This window comes from Amphibalanus amphitrite, unplaced genomic scaffold, assembly GCF_019059575.1.
Source record: "Amphibalanus amphitrite isolate SeventyFive unplaced genomic scaffold, NRLGWU_Aamphi_draft 000641F_arrow, whole genome shotgun sequence".
Lineage (NCBI taxonomy): Eukaryota > Metazoa > Arthropoda > Thecostraca > Balanomorpha > Balanidae > Amphibalanus > Amphibalanus amphitrite.
The window spans coordinates 317,059-327,184 of record NW_024882135.1 but is presented as its reverse complement, the minus strand read 5'-3'; positions in this window follow the sequence as shown (position 1 = coordinate 327,184).

The following is a 10,126-nucleotide window of genomic DNA, read 5'->3' as shown; positions in this document are numbered from 1 at the left end:
ACTATACGAAAGAACATACATTTTATAGTATGTATGGGGAATTTCTAGTTAATCCAATAATAAATATGGCAGTTAAAGGCCTGCTAAGAGTAACATGTCGCCGGCTGCAAGGCGGGCTCGGCCGATGCGGGAAATGCAGCAATCACAATTTTCTGTTTACACGTTCATATTTCAATTGTTTACCAACCGATTTTCAAAATTCTTTCACCATAAGATTGCCTGTACATTTCTTAGTCTTCTCACAAAATTGGACGCGAATCGAACGAAATCAGCGGTAGGGAGCGCGATGTAAAGACGGAACCGTTCCGTTCCGTCCCGGCACAGTCTACAATTCAGGCGGCGCGTAGCGGTCGGCGCCGGCTGCCGAGTCGCCGCGTCGCTGCGGCGACAGGATGTTCACTTTACACCGCTATTACTAGAACAGTTGTGAACCGATTTTCTTATTGCTTGCACGATGAGATGTCCAATTCAATTCTTGACAGGTAGCCATAATTAATTTCGCATTAATCTTATGAGATATTGGCGAAAAACAGGAGGGGTGGGCGAAATTCGCTCTTCCTCCTCCACTGCGCGTGCTAACATACGTTTGCATATGTGCCATTTTCTTCAAAACTTATGAATGGCCCACTCTAATTTTTTCACAGGTTGTTAAGAATATGGTAGGCAATAAAATATATGAAAATGAGCCAAATCGAAGGTGACGTGTTTTTTGCTATTTCGATATTTGTGCTTAAGAACAGAGTTAAGCAAATTTCAAGGTCATACATTTAAGTAGGTGCAATTATAAACAAATGCTGAAGAAATTACCTAAACAGTAAGGGTTATTTCATTCAAATCAAACAAGTACAACCAAAGTTATGGTCGTTCAAAAATATAAAGATGCAACATTTTGTAAAAATTTGATGCCCTTTATTTAGAAGACCTGTGGTCAGAATGTGCAAAAAACATCAATGTAATGTCCGGGGCCACACAGGAACTCGCTCACGAATTTATAATGAAATCGCTGATGGTAAGGTGCAAAACAGCCGATTTTTGTTCGATTTGACGTGGAATGCCCCAGCTGTTAATGCTCATTTTTGGTGCATCGTGTGCCTTTAGCCAAGGCCCTAAATCTAACCTTTATCAACCCACTAGCGTACTTTTAATGGTATCCCGATCGGCGGTCAATAAGTCGGTACCCATATTTTCTATGAGAGGTGGTCACTCACTACTCGGGATATCAGATTCTCCCGCCGTATACGGCCGTAGTGGCTAGAGTATACTCTAGCCACTGACTGATGAATTATGAGCATCGGATCGTGTTAGCTGTATTACATCGGGCGAGCTAATCGATTGTTATTGACGGTACCGAGGCATTACTGGTTATTATCCTCTTAATTGACGGTTAACGAGGCTGAGGCAATTTGGTGGGATAAGGATCGATATGTCCAGGTCCGGTCTAAACTCGGCGAGCTCTTCCGATATGGATCGACAGTTACGGGCGGATGATGACAGCCCACTCCTTATTTGGGCGGAGATGTGCAGTAGCTCCGTTTCGGGAGAGCTCGCGGGCCAGCTGCACCTTTGTTGTGATAAAGACATCGACTGTGATTAGACTATCCTTTATCCAGCGCTGCATGCATATTTGTCATCGATACTTAGCCTCCTATAACTTACATCATAGCAGGGACGTATCCAAAGGGGAGACGGGGGCGGTCGCCCATCCCTATTGTATTGTATTGTATTGTATTGCATTGTATCCCTGGCCCCCTTTGGGCCTAGCCAGGGACAGTTTGGGACCGGCAGGCCAAAAAGTGGAAGAGCTGGTTCAGAAGGATTTATTCGAGCCTTCGGGTTCAGTGATGGGCAGCTGGGGCCCTGCCGGGTCACAAACGGGTATGTAACTGGGCCCTTCGGCCCCACGTTTGGGCAGAGCCAGGGCAATTTGGAGCCCGAAAGGGCCCCAAAAGCAGAAGGATCCGTTCAGAAGGATATGCTCGAGCCTTCGGGCTTGAGGAAGGGCTCTTATGGCCCTGCCGGGCCCCAGACCTTATCGATTTGGAGCCCCAAACACTTATCGGGCCCGAAGCTCCCGCTTTTGAGCTGATTGACCTTGGAGAAGTTATGGCAAGCGGATAAAAAATCCTTTTCTGGGCCCAGTCACAGGGACGTCTTGGCCTGTCCGGGCCCGAGTGGAATGGCCCGCTGAGGAGAACTTGCCCAGGCTTTCGGATTCAAAAAAGGGCACCATGGGGCTTTGCTGGTAGGTACTATATATATGTAAGTACAGAACGTATTGTTGCGTTTTCTGGCTAAACTAGTAGTGGACTGTATTTGAACCGCCGAAATTAAAAGTGATTCTTCACATGGGGGACTTGCGTCCAACCCACATTGCTTGCTTCAACTCCAGCAAATGAAAAATGTCCTCTCTCCTCCGCTGTATTGGGGATCATATACCACAAATCAAACCAGTGACTTAAAATGCAAATGCGAGCCCTCTTATTCCCCTTAAGAACACAACCCGAGTCTGAGGGACTTTTGGGGAGGGCAAAGGATTATAGGAGAGTAAGGCGGGCCAGCTAGCCAACGCTCATACTTAGAGGAGGGAAGGATCTGGGGTAATTCCGCCGCTGAGTCAGTGCCAGCCCACACCTAAAGGAGACAGAGCGTCCAGCCTTCGTTGGTGAGGGGCAGCGACCGACTGACCACCGCTCCGACCGGTGACCCGACCTCGGCTCCGCTGAGCGCCCGAGGCGGCCGCCCGGCCGGCATTCACCGGCGCCCCGGAGCTGCTCGCCCGCGCCCCAGCCGCCCCGAATCACCGCGGTGGGCGGCGCACAGCGGGCGGTGGGCGGCGGGCAGCGCAGAGGAGGGGAGAGAGGGACCCGTGAGAATGATACAGCGCCACATTCTCCCCACCTTAAAATTAACAAATTTTAACAAACGAAACAAAATCAACAGCACTTGACAAAACAACTCGTATGGGCGACTCGCAATACAGGTGGCGGCCGTGCCCGCATCAACTGGACACCGCAAGGTTCCAGGCGCAAAGGCACAAATCAAACACAATTGCCACTTGACACTTTGCCTCACAATGTTCACCGTTGCCTGCTTAGGAGGCACGCCGCGGGTAACCTCACGCCGCTAACACTGAGCCACTCTGGAAATGTCTCGCACTGGGAGATGTCCCGGCCTCTGGCGTTCAGCCAACGGAGCGTCAGGTCGTTGCCGATGTTGCCGTGGAGCGGACTCAAAGTCACGTCTCCCCTGGCCCGGTTGGAGATGCCGTCGCCATCCTCCTTGGGGACGAGCGGTGCTCTGCAAGCGAGGTCGTCGCTTTGCAGCAGGTGGGTGTCGGAAACGGACACGGGGCCGACCGGCATCCGGTCGCTTGCGTTTCCGGTTCCGGCGACGTTCTCCCCCATCCGGGGGGCAGCTGCTTCCTGGACGTCGAGCTGCAGTGTCAGATCCGTCATCTCCTGATGGTGGAGACATATGATCAGTTGGGATGTCTGGGCCTGTAAGCCTACGACACAGACACGAATGACGGGCGTTCCACTCCCAGACGAGGTTCTTTTGGCAGCAGACTTTCCAGCCATGCGTGCCTGTGCCGGTGCCGGGTTTCCCCTCGCCAGCCCCAGTCGAACCATCAAAACCGTTTTGAGGTTTATCCCTCTCGAACACTCGCTGATGGGGGTGGAAAACAGCATGTTCTCCCTCTTTGAGGAGGTCAGGGTCTGAGGTCTGATGGGAGGCTGGTGAGTGTATCCGATCGCATGTCTCTTTTGGACGATCGTCACATTGCTCGGCCATTGTTCCTGCCAGCATGTTCGTGCTCTGCCCATGATACTGGCGGACTCCTTCCTCTTTCCGTCTCCCAGTCGTCCGTTCAGAGTGAGCAGCAGCCGTGTCCTGACTGCCCACTGGGTGTTTGTGGTCACATTTGACCTCCTTCCCCGCGGAGGCTGGACATGGGTCAGAGACTGGGTCACTGCCACTGGACTCTGCTTCTGGGACTTCGAGCTGGCCGTAATCCCGCAGCTCTTCCTCACGACGCTGGTGGTCGGCTCGATGGACGGTTGGGATGCATCCGCTCTCTCCTCGACCGTGCAGGACAAAGCCGAAGACCGTGTCTAAGGCTCTCAAGCCTTCGCCCACGTCCACTTGGTCCCACCGCACAATGCCGTACAAGTGGTCGATGCCGATGAGCACATCGATGTTTCCTCCTTGGTAGTCATCGGCCATCTTCTCCGATACCTCAGCGGGTAGCTGGGGTGGTGAATGTGCGGGAAGGGACGCGCACACTCTGTCCGTTTTCCAGAGTTCCAGGCTCACCAGGCCGTCTCCAATCCGACTCCGCAAATTAACGCTGACCCGTTCGTACTGGCGGGGCTGTTCCACCTTTTCCTGGAAGCCGATGCATGAAAAGGTGCCCGTGCCAGTGACCGGTAGTCCCAGCTCCTCCACCAGGGAGCTGCGAATGTATGACGAGTCAGACCCACCGTCCAACAAAACGCGTGTCAGACGGCTACCGTTGGGACCCTCAGCCTCAACCAGGGCTGTTTGAAAGAAGTGGCGTCCGCCACGTTCTCCGAGAGCTTGGTAGCGGTGCTGACTCTCGGGAATGAGACTCGTGCCAGGTCCGATTCCGGGGCTCGCCCCATGATCAGAGGCGCTCGTGGGTGAGAACGGCGCTGCCGCGGCCGACAGGCTAGGCGGAGCGACCGATCGAGGCGCGTAGTGCAGCAGTGAGTGGTGACTTCTACCACACTCGCCGCAGGGCTCCGCCCGACAAGTCCGGGCCTGATGGTTGGTTCCGAGACATCGGAAGCATGCCTTGAATGTCTTAACCACCTCCCATCTTGTTTCCGTGGTCATCTTCCGAAATTCCTCACACTGTCGGAGTTGGTGACCCGTCTGACTGCAGACAGGGCACATGGCCGCCGTGGGGGCATATCTGTCCTTCCCTGAGACCTGTCGTGCATTCAGGCTGCTGGATACCGAAGGCACGTGTGTCTGGGCTTTTTGGGTGTCATCCGAGGTCGCTGCACCCTTGGCCGATTCCTGAATTCGAATTTCGTCCTGCAGGAACTTCAGAAGCCTCGGGAAATCTGAGCCACCCGTTCTGGCCCATTCCACACGCCAGCTCTCTGGGAGCTTTTCCTTGGCGATCGGGAGGAGCAGGCTAGAAAAGCTCTCAGTAGAGACCCCGAGAGTGTTCAACGCTCTTGTGTGAGCGGCCAGGTGGTCGACCAGGGATCTGAGCGCCCTCAGGTCGTTTGACCGGACTGCCGGCAGGTTCAGGAGCTCTTTCATGAGCGTCTCTCGGCGGACATCATCCTGGTCGAACCTGTCCCTCAGAGCGGCCACAGCTTCAGCATAGCCGTCTTCGGATACAGGTATACCCTGGATGGCTCGGAGGGCAATACCGGCCAGATGCGATTTTAATACGACGAACCTTTGAACGTCGGCGTATCCGGGGTTGTTGTGGACAGCAATGGCGAAAAGCTCCCAAAATTCCGACCATTTCATCAGGTCGCCGCTAAAAACTGGGATTTTGACCGACAGAGAGGACTTCATATCGGCGCTCCCCACCAAGCCTTTTGGTTCAGGCCTAGCCTTAGCCTCATCAACTTTCTCGACACGGGAGAGGACGCGCGAGCCAAGGAAGATTTCATCTTCTAGTGCCTGGACATGGCTCGTTCCGTCAGTCTGTCCCGCTTTGTCCAACTGAGGCTGAACAGCCATCATTTCCTTCAGCAGTCTGTCACCGTGGTGAAGTTTCAAAGCGAGCTGATCCTGGTCAATTTTGCTGAGATCTTCCTGTCGGATGGCTTTGATCTCATTGCAAAGCTTAGTGGCTTTAGTGCGATGCCTGGTTCTGGTTGCTAACAGTTCTTCCATGATTAAAGGGATGTTAAGGCAACAAGGTAAGCTTCAAAATTCAATAGTAATGGCAATTGGACCACAGGTAAAGTTACATCCGGCCCGCGGAGGACTATGTTGCGTTTTCTGGCTAAACTAGTAGTGGACTGTATTTGAACCGCCGAAATTAAAAGTGATTCTTCACATGGGGGACTTGCGTCCAACCCACATTGCTTGCTTCAACTCCAGCAAATGAAAAATGTCCTCTCTCCTCCGCTGTATTGGGGATCATATACCACAAATCAAACCAGTGACTTAAAATGCAAATGCGAGCCCTCTTATTCCCCTTAAGAACACAACCCGAGTCTGAGGGACTTTTGGGGAGGGCAAAGGATTATAGGAGAGTAAGGCGGGCCAGCTAGCCAACGCTCATACTTAGAGGAGGGAAGGATCTGGGGTAATTCCGCCGCTGAGTCAGTGCCAGCCCACACCTAAAGGAGACAGAGCGTCCAGCCTTCGTTGGTGAGGGGCAGCGACCGACTCTCCACTGCTCCGACCGGTGACCCGACCTCGGCTCCGCTGAGCGCCCGAGGCGGCCGCCCGGCCGGCATTCACCGGCGCCCCGGAGCCGCTCGCCCGCGCCCCAGCCGCCCCGAATCACCGCGGTGGGCGGCGCACAGCGGGCGGTGGGCGGCGGGCAGCGCAGAGGAGGGGAGAGAGGGACCCGTGAGAATGATACAGCGCCACACGTATCATTTCCAATTCAAAGTTTTTTCTTTGAGCTGCTCATTGAACTGATTTCATAGCTGAACTGACAAGAATGAACAATATGTTAAATCGCGATACGTAAAATCGCAATAAAATACATTGCGTTTTTCATCGATTTGCTCTTTCACTCGAACCGAAAATCAAGAACATAACAACACTGACCAGCCGTTACGTCAGGGCATGTTCGGAGGCGAATCCTATTACACGAATTACTTCACCTCTCGCTTCGTGATAGCTCATATCATGAAACAATAGCTCTAAAAGTATATCAGTCTTGGCGACGCGATGGGCATGCGATGCTGCGCCGGCCGGACTTTCCGCCGCGTTTCGGCGTGTTCCGCAGCACACGCAGGTGATGCGGCACAGTCTACCAGGCCAGGCTGGCTGTCCAGCGCTGCCCGTTCTACCAGGCTGGCCGGCCGGCCACCAGTAGGGGAGAGTGGGGCAATGGCGACACCATAAGCATTTTGCTCAATAGCTTAGCTATTTGAAGATATTTTATGGTGATTTTGACTGTGGTTATAGCCAAAGGACTAGGCTTTCAGATAACACCCAGTTTTAGTATCTCAGATCACTGATGACAGATTCAGAGCCTACGCGAAAATGTGGTGAAAAATGGAGGTGCAAAAAAGCGAGGGGTAATGCCGGCCACTAAGTGCAATAGCACAAAAGTCGAAATATCGTCACTGGTATTCATCCGTAAACCGTTCTTTCGATGGAAATTTAAGTGAGAATTAAGAAACGACAACTGTATTCAGCAGTTAACAGTGCACTGCACTGCAACACAACACTGCACTCGCTGCAACGCAACAGCGCGGCGCCAACAGAGCAGCAAACTAACACAACCGTAAACAGCAAGCAAACTAACACAGCCGTAAACACAGCAACCCGAAACGTTGAGCTTTAACGACAGAAGTCGCAAACAAAACCGCGCGGAGTCATTCCAGACACGTGTCCGGTATTACCCCGAGGTCAGCTTTATTTTAAGAAAGCAGGCAGCAGTCAAAGGCATTGCGTCGCAAACGCCTGACACCAGCAGTCGCCTAAGAAAGGCTTAATTGAAGGTCATTGCAAAGCAGCACTTCTGAAAATGCGTTAACACATTTCACAGTCAGCAAATAGATGCAACAAAAATTAAAAATCAGATACGAAAAACACATTTAACGCTATAAAAATGAAAATAATGGAGCTACCGTGACAAACTTGCACCACGTGCTAGAATGGCGCTCAACTGAAATGTAAACAACATCAGCTGATTAGTGATGGACAAAGTACTCACTAGAGATGGGTGGCCGGCATTACCCACCGTCCGCCATTGCCCCGCTCTCCCCTAGTGCTTGGTGCTTTCTGCCCATTTCATTTCACGCATCTGTGTCCACTGTGTCCAGTATCCACTGTGTCCAGTATCCAGACTCCAGTGTACACTGTGTCCAGTGACGATGGTCGCTAGGTAGGAAGGACCTTATTTCGCATCATCTGTACAGTCTGTCTTAAAAGTACCGCGCAAAGTGACGGTGGATCCATCAAGCCTGACCGAGGAAGGGCCTGCTTTAATTTGAGAATCACCAAACCAATTGACACCCTCATCGATCCCCAGGTCAATTGGTTCACTGATTCTCAAAATATAGCAGGCCCTTCCTCGGTCAGGCTTGATGGATCCATCGCACTGATGCGTGGTACTTTCAAGACTGACTGAAGGACGGTGGTAGGCATGATATGGACAGAGAGTTCGGGCAGCAGGCGCAGGCTGCTACAAATGATACATATTTTGAGCTGTCGGACTGTTTCCATGACGTAGTGACTCACGACGTTTTCGTTGAATCCTTGAGATGGATTCATATCGGTTAGCTAGCTCACAACTAACCAACATGACATAACTATGCAAGTTTTCCTGGTCAAGCGAGTTTTAATGCCTATTTTCACATATTTCATCACAACATACATGGCTCGTCACTCACGATCCACTTTGGTAAACAATTCACAATGTAATATCTAATTGATTTTAGAATAAGTTATTAGGTATAATGGACTATCGAGATAATGGACAATAGATGAATAATTGACATAATAAATGGATATAATGGATAAATCGAGCAAACCGATTGCCAAAATTCTGACAGATCTTCATGCATTTTGTATTTGTGCAATATTTTCTATGATCTATACCATAGGTATATGCTGGAGCCACCCGTGTGGTTGAAGTTGAAAATGAAAAATATCAAATATTTTATGAGCATGGAAGTAGGGCTGCACCTTAAAAAAGAACTTTTCAAAGAAGAGTTGATTTAAATTGCAGTTTGCACAAAAAAGCACTTTTTTTTTTGCAAAATAAAACAACTCACAGCTTTGCCCTGAACTTGCCCACACTTATTCGCTATCACTTACCTTTGACCCGTAATCCAGCGTATCCAGAAGCAGCCAATCCTCATTCAGTTCTGGATCCAGCTGCCGAGTCCAGGTCCTGGAGTTCCAGTCGCCGAGTCCAGGTCCTGGCCTGGAGTTCCAGCCGCCAATTCCAGTTCCAGCTGCAACGTCTCCCCGCTCCGTGGCCGGCCCGCTGAAATCTCCCTCACATGTCCGATGTCTCCGCGACGAGCGTCGTTACCGGCAGTCCGTCATCAATTACCCCATCGACGCCATCGCCCGTCAGCGGCCAATCAGCGTCCGGGAGGCAGCCGCTCGACCAATCAGCGTTTGCGCGAGTCGGTCGGCCCCGCCCCCCGTTACGACCGTCATCGACTGAGAGCCCGCTCGGCGGTGGGCAAACGGGGCCAATAACAGCATTTCGCGGCCAATCAGCCGGTGGAGATTGGATATTACAGACGCTGTTAGACCAATATCGCGGCGGGAGACGTACCGATGATCTCGGGGAGTTGCGGCAACAGAAGCAATCACAGGTGATGACTGACCACCGGGCGCGTATCCGCCTCCCCGCCACCGCCGCCCCGTCCCCCCTCAGAACGTCGGTGTCAGCCGCCTGAGCTGCCCGTGCGGCGTAGATGTGAAGGAGGGTCTGCTGCGTCCAGGCACTGAGATGAGCGCTGCAGGAGTGTCTCCACCGCTGTCCAGAGCTTAGGAGAGGGAAATAAGTTACTCGATTTATAAAATGGCTAAATCACCTTTTAACGTATTTGTTACTGCCCTTGCCGACCTCTCCTTGCATTTTGTTTGCCAATACCGTCACTAGCAAAAAATCAAGCATGATTTTCAGGTATACGTCTAGGTATGCCTTTTTACGATAGAGAACGCAAACAAAGAGGCATGAATTTCCAACATATGCGAATTACGAACCATAGATCCTTTTCTCATGCCAGTAGAAGTATGTACCTTTTTGGTTTTCAACGGAAATCGTGAGAAAAAAACCTTAAACGTCCAAATAAAACATACGGATGCTAACCCTGGTAGTCATAAATTCTTTTTTAAGAATCGAAGTACTTTTTGCCAAAAATGCACGTGCATGTGCATAGCAAGACGCACGTGAGCCAATGGCAATCAAATTCTGAAGCGAGGGAAG